At 40.1% G+C, this 13,631-nt stretch overlaps 1 pseudogene; it reads right to left on the bottom strand.

Moving 5' to 3' along the window:
* Nucleotides 1-7,249: 7,249 nt before the first annotated feature.
* Nucleotides 7,250-10,543, bottom strand: LOC115748002 (annotated as a pseudogene).
* Nucleotides 10,544-13,631: the final 3,088 nt, after the last annotated feature.

The following is a 13,631-nucleotide window of genomic DNA, read 5'->3' as shown; positions in this document are numbered from 1 at the left end:
GATCTTTGAATGTTGATACGAGACTCTGAGATCAATGAACTTATCAGGAGAATTTGATCAAATTCCAATTCCTAAGTAGCGAAAGTTATTAAGTTTCACAAATTAAACTATACACATCATGATCACGTTAATGATATGAAATGTGATGCTTTGACATGGGACACATTGACAGCTATATAACACAATCTATGCAATTCTATTAAAAAAATCCATTTTTATTTCAAGTGGATCCTTTCCCTTTTTTTTTTTTTAGGAGTAATGACACAAATGGTTGTAGAATTTTGACTCAATATGCAATGTAGTCCCTCAATTTTAAGTTTATTCAATGTGATCTATGAACTTTAGCCTAATGTTATTTTAATTTTGTTCAATGTAATCACTGAATTTTTTGTATATGTCAATATAGTCCCTAAACTATATGAAAATGTTTAATGTAGTCCTTCTATTAATTTAATATCAGAGACAATAATGAACATCTTCATACAATCCATGGATTAAATTTAACATGTATAAAAAATTTATGAATTGCATTGAATAAGATATAAGTTCAGGAATCACATTGCGCATTGAGCCAAATTTTAATGACAATTCGTGTCATTTTTTTTTTCCTTTTTTGAGCCACGTTGCATATCTTCGGATCATATTTCAGGTTGGATCTCCTAACAACGACGCTACCCATTTCCCGTTCGTTTTAGACATGTATATCTGCTAGGCTGCATTCTTGGGGTAGATTGATTATTAGAGGGAGTGAAATAAGATCGAGCATGATTAAGCTATGATCTATAACATCAATCATCATCTGTCATGTATCTGAGTCCGTCGACATGCATCACTTGTGTCGGACTTTATTTATGCAAAAGACAATATGGGAGTCGTCAGGCACATTTATCACTAGGTTAGAACTTCTCCGATCTTTCTCATATTCATTTCATGTGGCATATTCTCAGATGAAATTTTATTATGCTCTTGAGTACGATGTATCCATCTACTCCAGTTTATTATTGTGCGTCGGGTTTTATAAATTTTCTTTTGAAATAACAATAATATTTTGAGCCATTTGCATGGACCTACAAAGATAGGACTCTCAAAGGGAAAATTACCGAAATAGTCACAATATTTGCTCTACCCTTGGGCGCGATGGCCTCACCCACATTTGGGCGAGCCCGGTCGGCTAGCGATGAGGGTTTCGTGGCCCTCGCCTAGTGGCTAGCAATCTCGGGCGACCATGACCAACCATAGGCCACAGTGGGTCAAGGAAGGAAAAAAAAAAAAAAGAACAGAAGGAAGGAAAAGAAAAAATAAATGGAAAATGAAATTTAAAAAATTCTAAAAAATAATTGTCCACATTAGTACCGGCCTTCCATGTAGAACGTCGGCTTCTATATTAGCGATTTCCGGCCAAAATGGATTGGATGGATTGAATTGCCACAAATGCAAAAGACTTACGATTCAATTGACAAAAAAAAAGGCTTATGACCGAATTAACATAATTACAATAATTATATGACTTTTATGGTAATTTCTCGGACTCTCAGAACACCTAAGAAACTCTCCAACATGCTAGACTTCTTAGCGCATGTTTGTTCGGCATTAAATCAAAAGTAAAAAATAAATAAATAAAGGTACTCGTTTTATCTTCCCTTCGAAATTTCACATATTATCTGAAATTTCCAAAAGTTATGAAAAATTATATATATATTAACTTTACGTGTTAATAATCGATTTGATTGGTCACGAAATTAAATCTTTAAAAGGAGAAATTATAATAAAAAAAAAGTTATCCATAAAAGGTGAAACTCAAAATATGGAGCTTTGTAACGGCTTCATACCATCTTGTCCACTTCATTGAAAGATTTACCTAATTTTAGTAAGACTGATAAAGGATAATCCCCACGAGACATCACAGCGAAAGCCCATCCACTACATTTGAAAACTTGCAATAATAGAATGGGACCCCTTCTTCTCGGACCAAAAGTCAATATCAAGGCGCAATTTTCATTGCAAAAAGAAAAAGGAAAACCAAAAAAAAAAAAAAAAAAAGTATCTCGATTGGTCTTCAAATTTCAAATCATTTCCAAACATTTGCCATCTCAAGCATCGCGAATCGGGGAACCCATGTGCCACGAAAAGGATCGTACCGCAAATTATTCAGCATTCGAAGATAACCCGTTCAAATCTCATCGGTTGCGCTCGAATTATCTTGAGCCGTGATTGCCTCGAAGGCGAGAACACTTCAACTGTCCGAATTTAACGGATTCAATGGGGCATGAGTGACCAGACCTTTTATGGCCGTGCCCCTAAAGTATAAAACGGTTATTTTAAGTGTTGTGTCGCCTCTAAAGATATGTTAGGATACGAGATGCGATTGGAGAATAATCTTAACTAAACTCGAAAAACGAGGCCAAAATTGCCGCTGCTCTCTGTCTTCGGCTCTTCGGCTCTTCGTGTGTCCGTTTTGTCTCCATTCAAAAACTGCGCGCCTTGCACATGGTCAATTTTAACGTTTTGAGTACGCATTTTTGTCTCCTGGCTGTTGCACATGGTGCGATTGGACCCTCATGCTTCTTTTCCAGTGGAATCGAACCCTCGCTCCATCGGGCGAGACGAATCGATCTTCTGGTGCGTGAATCGGCTAATCATTTTCGAGAGGATTGATCCTTTAATACGTTTAGATGTTCTACAGAGTATGGACACCTCCGACGTCTCAATTAAGTTATGTCAAAAAAACCGATTTCGAATATCTAAGGACTTGCATGGTAACTATTCTTATTATCTTATTCTCATCCCAGCACAGTAAAAAATGATAATGTTGTTTGATAACGTAAATAATTCTGATTCTGATTACGTTCCCCGAATCAGTTTTGAAAAATCAGAATCGCTTTTAGAGTAAAATCCAGAAGCAAAAAAAAGTTGTTTACGGAAAAAGAATGACTTTTGAAAATAACAAACGGAATGAAGTCTCACATCTCTCACTTTTTCCTTGTAATTTTCTCGTTATTTTTTCCCATCCACCTAATAAAATAAAAATAAAAATAAAAATAAAAATAAAAATATTAAAAAAAAAATAACAAAAAATTTAGAAAATCCTAAAAAATAGAAAAAGCTTAGATTATGCTAGTTTGACCTTATTTTCATAAAGTTGGGCCTAAATTTTATAAATTTTATAGATTTCACTCTCCTACAAAGAATATTGCAGAGAATGAGGGCATCCAACATGCATACTAGTAGCCGTGCGTCACAAGATGTTTCTATGTATTTAGAAAACGCAACATTTAAAGAACTTTAAACATCATGTATTAAAATTTATATTTCATTCATGACATGCTAAAAAATAATGTATTTTAAATTATTTGAGTGTGCATTGAAAATTAGTCTTTAATTTAGGATGAAATTTTATAAATTAACCGCATAGTTATTTGACTTAAATGAAAAAAATAGGGAAAGAATCATTTTTTTTTAAATATATATTTTGTGCAGTTATCAAACACGTTCTGATTCTCTAAAACTCATTCAGAATGAGAATCAAAAAATTCATTTGAACCAAAATAAGATTTTTCTAGATTAGAATGAGAATCAGAGAATGATAATAGTTACCATGCAGACCCTAAAACAGATGGGAGGCTGACCCCTTTCGGTACGCGTCGCACGAGACCTTCCGATGAACAAAACTAGTATAAGAAAAACAAAAAGAAAAAAAGGAAGCTCACCACCATGTCTTGTCCCCATTAGCGACTACCGATGATGTTGCGGTGGTGGGCATCGGAATATGATCGTACAATTTCCATCAACACTCCCCGATGCAATGGCCATTCACTTTCCATGCTTGTTGGTCTCTGTATGCATGGAGGTTTTGAGGAATGGAAAGTCGGAAAACCACGGACGAGGATGTCGCTCTTCCTCGTTACCCTTTTCCGAGAGAGCTCGTGGAGACCCATTTGTGCTTATTGAATCTTGAGCTTGGTGAGGGCTCTCACTTTTCATGGCCTACTTTATGAATTTCTTTTTTCCGAGATAATTAGGGGATAAGGATGTGGGGATCTGACTATTTAGAGGTTCATGAAACACTCTGCAAACCCCGTAAACCGGTTAAGTCTGGACCCCTTTAGCTTGTGTAGGTCCCGATTCGGAGCATCTGCAGCTTGCACATGCTATACCATGTTCTTAAAAACTGCTTACGAGTCCGAATATGATGCACTTTTTGTTTGCGCATAATGGATTAGGTTCATGTGCCTAATAGCATAAGTATGAACTTGAAAATTGAGCCAACACTAATGACAGGTATCTTGATTCTACTCCTAATGCCATGTTCACACTAGTTCAACTGTCGCCTCTAGTTCAATCAATTCCTCTCTCTCTCTCTCTCTCTCATATATGAGATTAATAATGAGAAAAATGAGTAATGCGAATCTAACTAGAGGGAAACAATGTCCCCGGTAGTCGTTGAGGCAACCAAAGACAAGAGTGGCTCATAGCAAATCGCGTCTCGTGAGAGATTGGCGAGAGTAGAGGCGTCATTGATAGTGGACGGCGTAGCGGGAAGGGGCGAATGACGGCATCGGTATGGCTAGACTAAGCTCGTGGTAGGCTTTGATCGTGATTTTGTTTTAATCACCCCATGAGTGACGAAGCTGGAGGGAGCTTCCTCCAACCATAGCCGTAGAAAGACTTAATAGCCCTGCGACTGTTTTCTTAAATTGACCTCCTTTGAGATCAACTGAGCCTGGGAAAGTTCCCGTGGTCCTGGCATATGCAGCAATCATTCCAAGCCCATTCAAAGGTCCATTTGAGATTGTCAAAAACCTAAAATCACATGCTTGTCCGCTGAGGCTCCGTTTATTTCGCGAAAAATGAGTAATTTGAAAAATAATTTCTCAAAAATGATTGTTTGTATTGCTTGAGATAATCAGTCAATAATTTATGTTTAGACATTTTCGTTAACAGCGAAAATATCTTTGGTTCATTCATTTTTACAAATGATCCTTTTTAGGAAAATATTTTTCAAATCATTTATTTTTCACGAAATAAACGAAGCTTGAAGGCATAGCGTTGCTTGACAATGTCATGCGACATTATCTTCTCGCCACTTTATGCATCCATGTCCCAACAAGTTTGTCTGGGAAGGTATGAACAGGCCCAAATGTATGCAAGAAGATAGGCATGCGCGTACATAATGACTTTCGTATAGATTGGTATCGTCTTCTAGATCTGAGCAAGGCTCCCGCATTATGTACCATGGAATATACGGACAATATGTGATTTGGAAGTCAATTCGAGAGCCGGGCAGTTCCCGACCCAGGCTCAACCACGACATGAATTCTCCGAGACAAACCTAAACTCACATGGTATCGGAGCATGCAAATCATTTCAGGCCCCATTTGTCTTCCCAATTAAGTGTGTCCACGTTTAGTACTAGATAAAAAGACCGGACTAAGCGTGAAGAGGAGTAATAGAATAATTAAAATATATTAAACCACGCCTTCATCTTATATTGGCACGTTTTTATCCGTGTTGATGAATATTTTGTAATCATATTGATGTTTTTTATTTCCCTGTTGACATGAATATGACAGGAAAGCTCAAATTGCCAGCTCTGCTCGAGGCAAGTGTTTGGATCTGTGATGTCACATGGCGCAGAATGGACCTTTTTAAACGTCTTAAACCTTCTTCAAGCTTTGAATTAACGAAAATTGAATTTTAATGCAACCTGGAGACCGTTTGGTTATGCTTATATAAATATGTATTTCTCTTGTTTTTGAAAGAAAAAAAACTATTTTTCACATGAAAACACCATTCGACAGTGTCTTTGAACCAGGGTACGTCGCCGACAAGTCGGTTCAAAAATATTGTGCGAAGCATAGGTCAACGACGTAAGAGCCGAATCTCCGATGATTCGCTCTAGGCGCAAGACACTATTATACAATCCTCCTCGGCGGTAGCCATTTGAAGATGACGTGGAATTTATTTTTCCTACCATCATTCCTCTAAGTCGAGAGAAAATATTTTTCTTCCATTCATTCCAGGAAATACTCTCGAATTTTACGTCCCAGAATTTAGACGAAGCGGTTTAAGGATTTTACTCAAATCCAATAAATGGTTATAAATACAATCAGATATTTTCAAAAACAAAAATCAATATAATATGTTATCATAAAAGTGGAAACCTTTTGTTTTTCGTAATTTGAAAGGTAATTACGTTTAGGGTCGTGAAAAACCCTAAATAGGTATATTTGCGACAAATTTATCATAAACTATTTTTTTTACCAAAAAAATCCCAAATTGGTATGCCCTACCCCTGACAAATTTGGGATAAATTATTTTTTTCATCACGATAAATCTCAAACCGGTATATTTGTGATAAATTTATCCAAAATTAATTTTTTTTCTTATCAAAAATTTCAAATTAATGCACTTGTGATAAATTTATTAGGGGGGGAAACGTGTCACGTGATGGGAGGACACACCTTCACTTACGCTCAAAACTAAAGACAACGCACGTATCCTTTCTTTATTCGCTTTACTATAAAGTGCATAACTAGAACACAAATTCCAAAGGAAAAGACTTCATTCAAAATTCAAGCATTGTCACGTGTGATTGAGAAACGGGACAGTCACCAAACAAGTCGAAAATTTAGTGTAACAACATCAATCTTTTAATTTGATCAATTTAATCATAAATTTTTTGATAATTTACTAACGTAGTCTTTTCGCCCAATTTTGATAGGTAAATCACTGATGTTGATCCCGAGTGTTTTGCAACTCTTTAAAAATATGAATTTTTAAATCTTTTCTCTTTTATTTTTTCTTTGTTTTTTCATTGTAATCGGCAAGGGCTACCTCGCTTGCGGCTGACGAGGCCACGATGGCCTTGCCCTAGCCCTTGCTAGATTTCTCCCACGAGGGTTGCGACTCACGCCGGCCAAAATGCCACAAAAAAAAAAAATTAAAAAATTGAAAGATTCAAACTTTTAAAAAAATTGCAAAAATTGTGCATATTAGCATTGATCGTGCCACATAGGATGGCCGGCGTTCACGTAAGTGATTTTCGGCAAAAATTTGCTGGAAGAACTAAATTGGTAAATTGTTAAAAATTTTATGATTAAATTAGTCAAATCGAAATGTTTAAGATTAAATCGGTATTGGTACAATTTATAATATTTTCAATTGAGATATAGTTTATGGTTAATGTTCATCTGGAAACCCGGCCGTCTGACATCGCCATGCCGACGTAACCATTCTTTGGACGATCCATCTAGAGTTTCGAGCCAATCGTACTTGAATCCACAGCATAATGACCATCGCCCACCGTCTCTCGGCCGGTCATTTTCTCCAGCTCTTCTCGAAACCTTTGCATTGCTCTCTCCGGCAACATAATTGGCATCACAGTCCCCTCCTCTCCCTTCCTCGTTTTGTACTTCGCATAGATGCTCATCAAAGGAAATGAGCCGGCGATGCTGCCGTTCGCCGGCTTCCCCCCACCCGAAATCAACCTCCTCGAACCCAACTTTCATCGTGTCGCCGACCATGTAGTTCCAAGCAGCAGTGCACTTCGGCCGTCCCTTGAGTACCGACGCATCGATCGAGGACCTCACGTATTCTTCACTCACCATCTCCTTCGCCTTCTTCACTAGCTCGACGGCATACCCTAGCAGACCAGTACACAGATGGCCCCCCTTCGAAAGTACCTTTGCCATCACCGACGTTCTCCAGTAATAATCGGGAGGCACGACAATGCCTCGCTGGCCTCACCGGTTGACCCCGGACGAGAGGCTGGCGGCATCGTCCTGCTCGATCTCAAGCGCCGTCTTGCGGCACTTCAACAGGCACGCCGCGAGCAACTCGTAGGTGGAGGATTTCGAGACTAGGTGGGGAGGGAGGTGTTTCTTGATCGACGCCACTTCGCGCGGGCCAAAAAAGAATGACCTACGTGCCATGTTCTTGGGGTCCGACTTCGTGACCATGCTCCCGGCGTGGATGATGTCCTCGAACTCGGGGTGCGTGCACGTCGGTCGCGACGGGGTCTCGGGGTGTTGAGGATCTCTCTCTTCCAAACGGGCGGCTGAGACGGTGCGCGTGCGCCTCGTGCGAGTTCCATGGCTGCCTCTAGGAACTGTTTCAATCCGAGGGTATGGCTAATTCTGTCATCGATTTTGGACAACGATCCGATTATGAAACCCTCACATTTCAAGCGGGTCACCTACCATGAAGAAGGAACTCGTAAGAAATCCAAAAAAGGTGCGAGTTGAATAATCAAAGTAAGAGGGCATGTCTCTATATACATACGTACATATATATAATCTCTTGAAATTCTACCAATTTACAAACTCTAGACACGATATCTTTATTAATAATATAAGTACATTGATAATCCTAAAATTTATTATGAAAGTGCAATTTAATCCTAAATTTTTTAAAAAGTTCAATCAAGTCATAAAACTTATTAAATTTGTCTGATTGAGTCCTCCGTTTATTGCAGTTTTTGAAAGTTTTAAGACTCGATTTCATTTTCTTGACAAATTTTTAGAATTCAATTGCATTTTTGTAAGAAGTTTTAACACTTCATTGCACTTTTTAAAAAATTTACAGCTAAATTACACTTTTATGATTTAGGACTTCTAATGTATTTATCCATTTATTAATAGTGTTATGCTTTTGTTGCAACACGACTACATTATGATCGAGCAATGATCTTCCCGCTATGAGGCGTGCTGAGGCGAAGGCCTATTGCTATTACACGGAATTAAAGATCCGTGCATGTTTTTGTTTTATTACATTACATCATCCCTCCCAATCAGTTTTTATTGTTTGAATCTCGAAACTTTGCTTCTTCTTTTTTTCATTGGTTAGTCGGATTACATATGATCGTTCCATGGTTTGACTTTCACTAGTTGGAATTAACAGAATTTGTCGAGGAAAATTATAAAAACAGTCATAAACTTATTGTATTTATGCCAATTCAATTATTAAACCTTTTAACTGTATTAATTGAGTCTTAAATATTTTGACGATTTTTCAATGTAATCTATCCTATCAATTTTTGTCGGAAATCGCTAAGATGGATGCCATCCACATCCTACGTGGCATAACCGGTGCCGACATAGACAATAATATTTTCCTAAATTATCTATAATTTTTTTTTACATTACTTTTTTCATCAGGGCGAGCGAGGGTCACAACCCTTGCCTAGGACGTCACTAACCGTATGCAAAGGCTGCCAAGCCTCGCCAAATCCGGTGAGAGTGGCCCTTGCCCGACCACCGGTGTCGAGCCCTTACCAGATCCAGCATATCCAATGAGGGTAGCTTTTGCCAAATTTCGTGACGGTTTGACCCTCGCGGCTGGGCAAGGACTGCTCTCATCAGCCACAATGGAAAAAAATAAAAATAAAAATCATTATAAGTACATAAAATATTAAAAAAATATATAATTTGTCCACGTCTGTGTCAATCATGCCATGTAAGGTGGTTGACGTCCATATTAGCGATTTCAACAAAATTGACCGAATGAATTACATTGATAACTCATAAAAAAATTTAGGAGTCGATTGTTATAATTGAAAGGTGTCGAACTAAATTGACACGAGTACAATAAATTTATACTTTTTTAACCAAAAATAAAGTTATGACTTATTTTTGTACTTTTCTCAAATTTGTTGACACACCCTTCAATCCGTTAAGCTTTAACAACAAAGGGCAAAATAAAAATAAAAAAGCCTATACATATAAAAGATTGAAAAGTTCAACTCAATATTAATTATTTTATTTCATTAAATAATTGTTTGATTAAACAGAATAGCTACATTAAACGTTACGAACAGTTTAAGGATTACACTAAATGAGTTAAGAGTTTAACAATGACATTATATATTAGACTGAATTAAAAATTTAAAGATAATATGATACATTAGATCAAAATTTAGTGACTATTAATGTCATTTCCCCTGATAGATCTCATCACTAGTACTCGATCTACTTGAACTCAGAGAGAATCAAGCTTGAGCTGAGTTCCATATTGTCCAAGCGAAGAACTTGAATTTACAGTTCTAACGAGTAGGTCGACTAGTTTACGCAGTAGTTACCTGGACTAACAACAGAGGGCACCCAATGGTGTCCCCTAAGCCGGCCACATCACACAACACCTCGTCTACGAAGCTGCATGGCGGCCGCATGGAGTCGCCGAGCTCCACGAGGCTGTTGCCGGCGTCAGCCTCCACGAACAGAATCCCCTCGCCGGCGCAGTCCACTGCTAGCTTACGGTTCGGCCCTTCCCGTATCCGCCCCGCCAACGGGTAATAGTACACGAGCGCCTTCGTGGGCCCTTCCTTGACGACCGTCTCCGGGTCTTCTCGGCCTTTCATGGAGGGGCAGTTTGGGTTGAAAAAGAGAAGGAAGGGAAGCATAAAACGAAGCCACTCCTGGCAGTCCAGGTCCGAGAGGGGCTTGAGCTCGTGCGGCGTCTCTCCTGCCGGGGAGATCAGCTCCGGCTCACCGCGGTTCACGGTCAGTTGTCCTGGAGAAGGAGGAGGAGAAGGTGGGGATGAGCCCATTTTTGTTGATGGCAGGTTGGAGACGGCAGTGTACAAGGGATGTTTAGGGTTTATATGGTGGGAAACATAAGTGAAACGTTGGGACTTCGTTTTAAGACATGTCCACGTGGTAACAAAATAAAGTATAGTCAACTAATTAATTCCAAATAATTACTTCGTGGGATCCTCCTTTGGGCATTCTGAAATTAAACTATGCTTCCTCTCGCTCTCGCGCGCCATTCGGTAGGTACGCGATTCGCGAGAGTAAAGATCGCATGGTTGGGAATCGTAATACATGCACATCTACGTGTACATGTGATGTATACGAATACGTACGCAATTCAAGAATGTGGTTTATCGACATTGGAGGTATTCAGTTGAAATAGTAACTATGATTCCGATATCATCCATAGGAGTAATGCGACGACGACTTCGATGGCTCTACCATTCTCTTGAAAGTAATGGAGCTTCCCTGATCGCAGTGATATTTTATGGAAATCGGACTACTCCCTTAATAGGTTTCCCAACGGAGAAATAAATTTTCCGAAAGTTGTATTTACAATACCTAAGTTAGCATACCATACCATTCTTTATAGGGGTAAGGATGTCGAGACCCGACTATCTGGAGGCCCATGAAACACTTTGCAAGCCCCACAAACCAGTTTAGTGCAGACATATTTGGCCCGAATACTCTCTCTCTCCAACCATAGTCGGACAAGGACGTTGCCCTGAAGTTGTAGACAACTCTCGACGAAGTTCATGGTTAGAATGAGCTCTTTCGAGTTGTGTTGAGACTTTGGAAACTTCCCCTGGTCCTGGCATGGGCGAGTCATCGTCCCAAGCCCGTTCAAAGGTCCATTGGAGAATGTCAAACCCTAAAAATCACAAGTTGTTTGCAAGAGACTGAAGGTAAAAAAACACTGCTTCCTAAGCAAAACTTTTTTCTTATCGGGGCTTCGTGCCATCCATGGCCCAACAACCTTCGTCTGTTGTGCATGCCTATATGCATGCGAGACGATTAGATAAGCCATGCATGGTGTCTGAATTATTATTTTCATTTTTGTTTTTGACTTAATTGGTATTCTCTTCTATCTATACATCCGAACGAGGGCATCCGTTTGGATCTATCATGTCGTGTGGCGCGCGATGGGCTTCTCAAGTTTTCTGTAAAATCTTCTTCAATCTTTGAATTTGATGGAAAAAAACAAGTTTTGGTGCAACCTAGAGACCGTTTGGTTGTATTTATATAAAACTGACTATACCAAAAGATAAATATCAAGATAATTTATTATCTGGAAAGGAGAGAATCCTCGCTTTTTTTGCATAATCAGAAAAGTAATTCTACTTTTCTGAAAATTTACGATAATGATAGAAAAAATCGACACCATAAGACCGCAAATCTCTTCTATTTGTTCTTCGTCGGAACGCGATTAATGTAGATTTCGAAAAAGCTACCTTCAACATCACGGATTGCATATCAATTGCACCACTTTTTATATGTCAGTATTACTATCAAAGTGCACCTTACATGGAATTGAAAGCACGAGCACAAGGTTGTCTTGTTTGAATGAGATGAAGACCTAACCCGTATACATAAGTATAATCGACTAACTAATTCCAACTAATTGATTTGTCCTGCTTTATCTCGCTCTCACGCACACGAAGTAATCTATTTGCTGCCATGCGCTAGCTCCTCGTACGCGTACGATCACATGCTTTCTCCTCGTACGCATATGTAAACCCCAGGATTGGCGCAGTCGCTTAGGGCGCTGTGAATTTTCTGACTCAAAAACCAGAGGTCACCCACTCGAATTCTACAATTCGCATGCAAACTCCTCTGGACCAGGGCCACCTGCACAGGCCAAAGGTCTGGACTTAACCGGCTCGTGGCTTTTGCAGGCTGTTTTTATTGGCCTTCGGGTAGCTGGATCTTCACGCGGGTGCCTTTGGATCAAAAAGAGAAAGAAAGAAAGAAAGATATCCAATGTTCTGACTTCCAATCTTGTTGACAGTAGGGTTTTCAGGGACGGGGACGTGCATGGATTCATCTCAGTCACGTTTTTCCCAGTGACGTGGGCCTGGAATCCACACAAGCACCGCAAGCAACTTACAAAATAGTAATTGCCAACAATCTTATGCCAATTTAGACGTACATACATGAGAATACATATGGAGGAAGGATCAAACCAGCTGTTATATGCGGGAGGTAGGAAAAGTTATGCAGTCATGAGAACAACCGGTGAAAAGTCAAAATTTCCTGGACTATGGGAGTGTCTACGAGGGTTTTGCCAGCTCCAAATTTGTACATCTTTTGAAATTAAAGGTTGAAGCCAGAGAAGTCTTTTATATGCTTAGAAGGTATGACAAAATTAGGGGGTGCATGACAACCATTATGTTCTAGAAATAGATTTTTTTATTTCTATTTACGGATGAGTTTTTGAGCCAAAAAACGCGTTTGATAACCACATAAAATTTCTAATCCCGGAACAGAAGTTCATTTGACAACAGTTGAAAATTTCTCCTTTTAAAATCATGATTTACTATTTAAAAATAAAAAAAAATATTATTTATTTTTTACTCCGATGGTTGCGGCGACCGGCGGTGGTGGGCGGAGGCTTGCCGTGGAGGTTGGCGGTGGTAGGCGGCGGCCGGCGATGGTTGCGGTGACTAGGCGAGGGTAGCGATAGGGTGGTCGGCGGGTGGTGGCGGCCGCCGATGAGGCAAGGGGTGACGGCCGGCGATGAGGCAAGGGGTGACGGCCGGAGATGAGGCAAGGGGTGACGGCGGGCAACGGCGGGTGGTGGTCGGCGGTGGCAAGCGACCGAGGACAGTGGTTGGCGGAGGCAAAGGTCGATGGTGGTTGGTGGTGATGGCCGGTGGAGGTTGGCGGCGGCCGCCGATGGTAGACCGAGGGCATTGGTTGGCGATGTCGAAGTCGGCGATGGTTCTCGACCGCCGGTGAAGGACGATGGCGGTAGGCGATGGTTCGGGCGGTTGGCGGAGGGTAGCGATGAGAGGTGGTTGGCGGCGGGAGGTGGTCGGTGGCGGCTAGCGGTGGGTGGCGGCGAGTGGAGGTGTGGCGAGGGGCAACGGCGAGCGGCGATTGGTA

This window comes from Rhodamnia argentea, chromosome 3 (assembly GCF_020921035.1).
Source record: "Rhodamnia argentea isolate NSW1041297 chromosome 3, ASM2092103v1, whole genome shotgun sequence".
NCBI lineage: Eukaryota > Viridiplantae > Streptophyta > Magnoliopsida > Myrtales > Myrtaceae > Rhodamnia > Rhodamnia argentea.
Note: the sequence above shows the minus strand (reverse complement) of the source record. Positions and strands in the feature narration are given on the sequence as shown.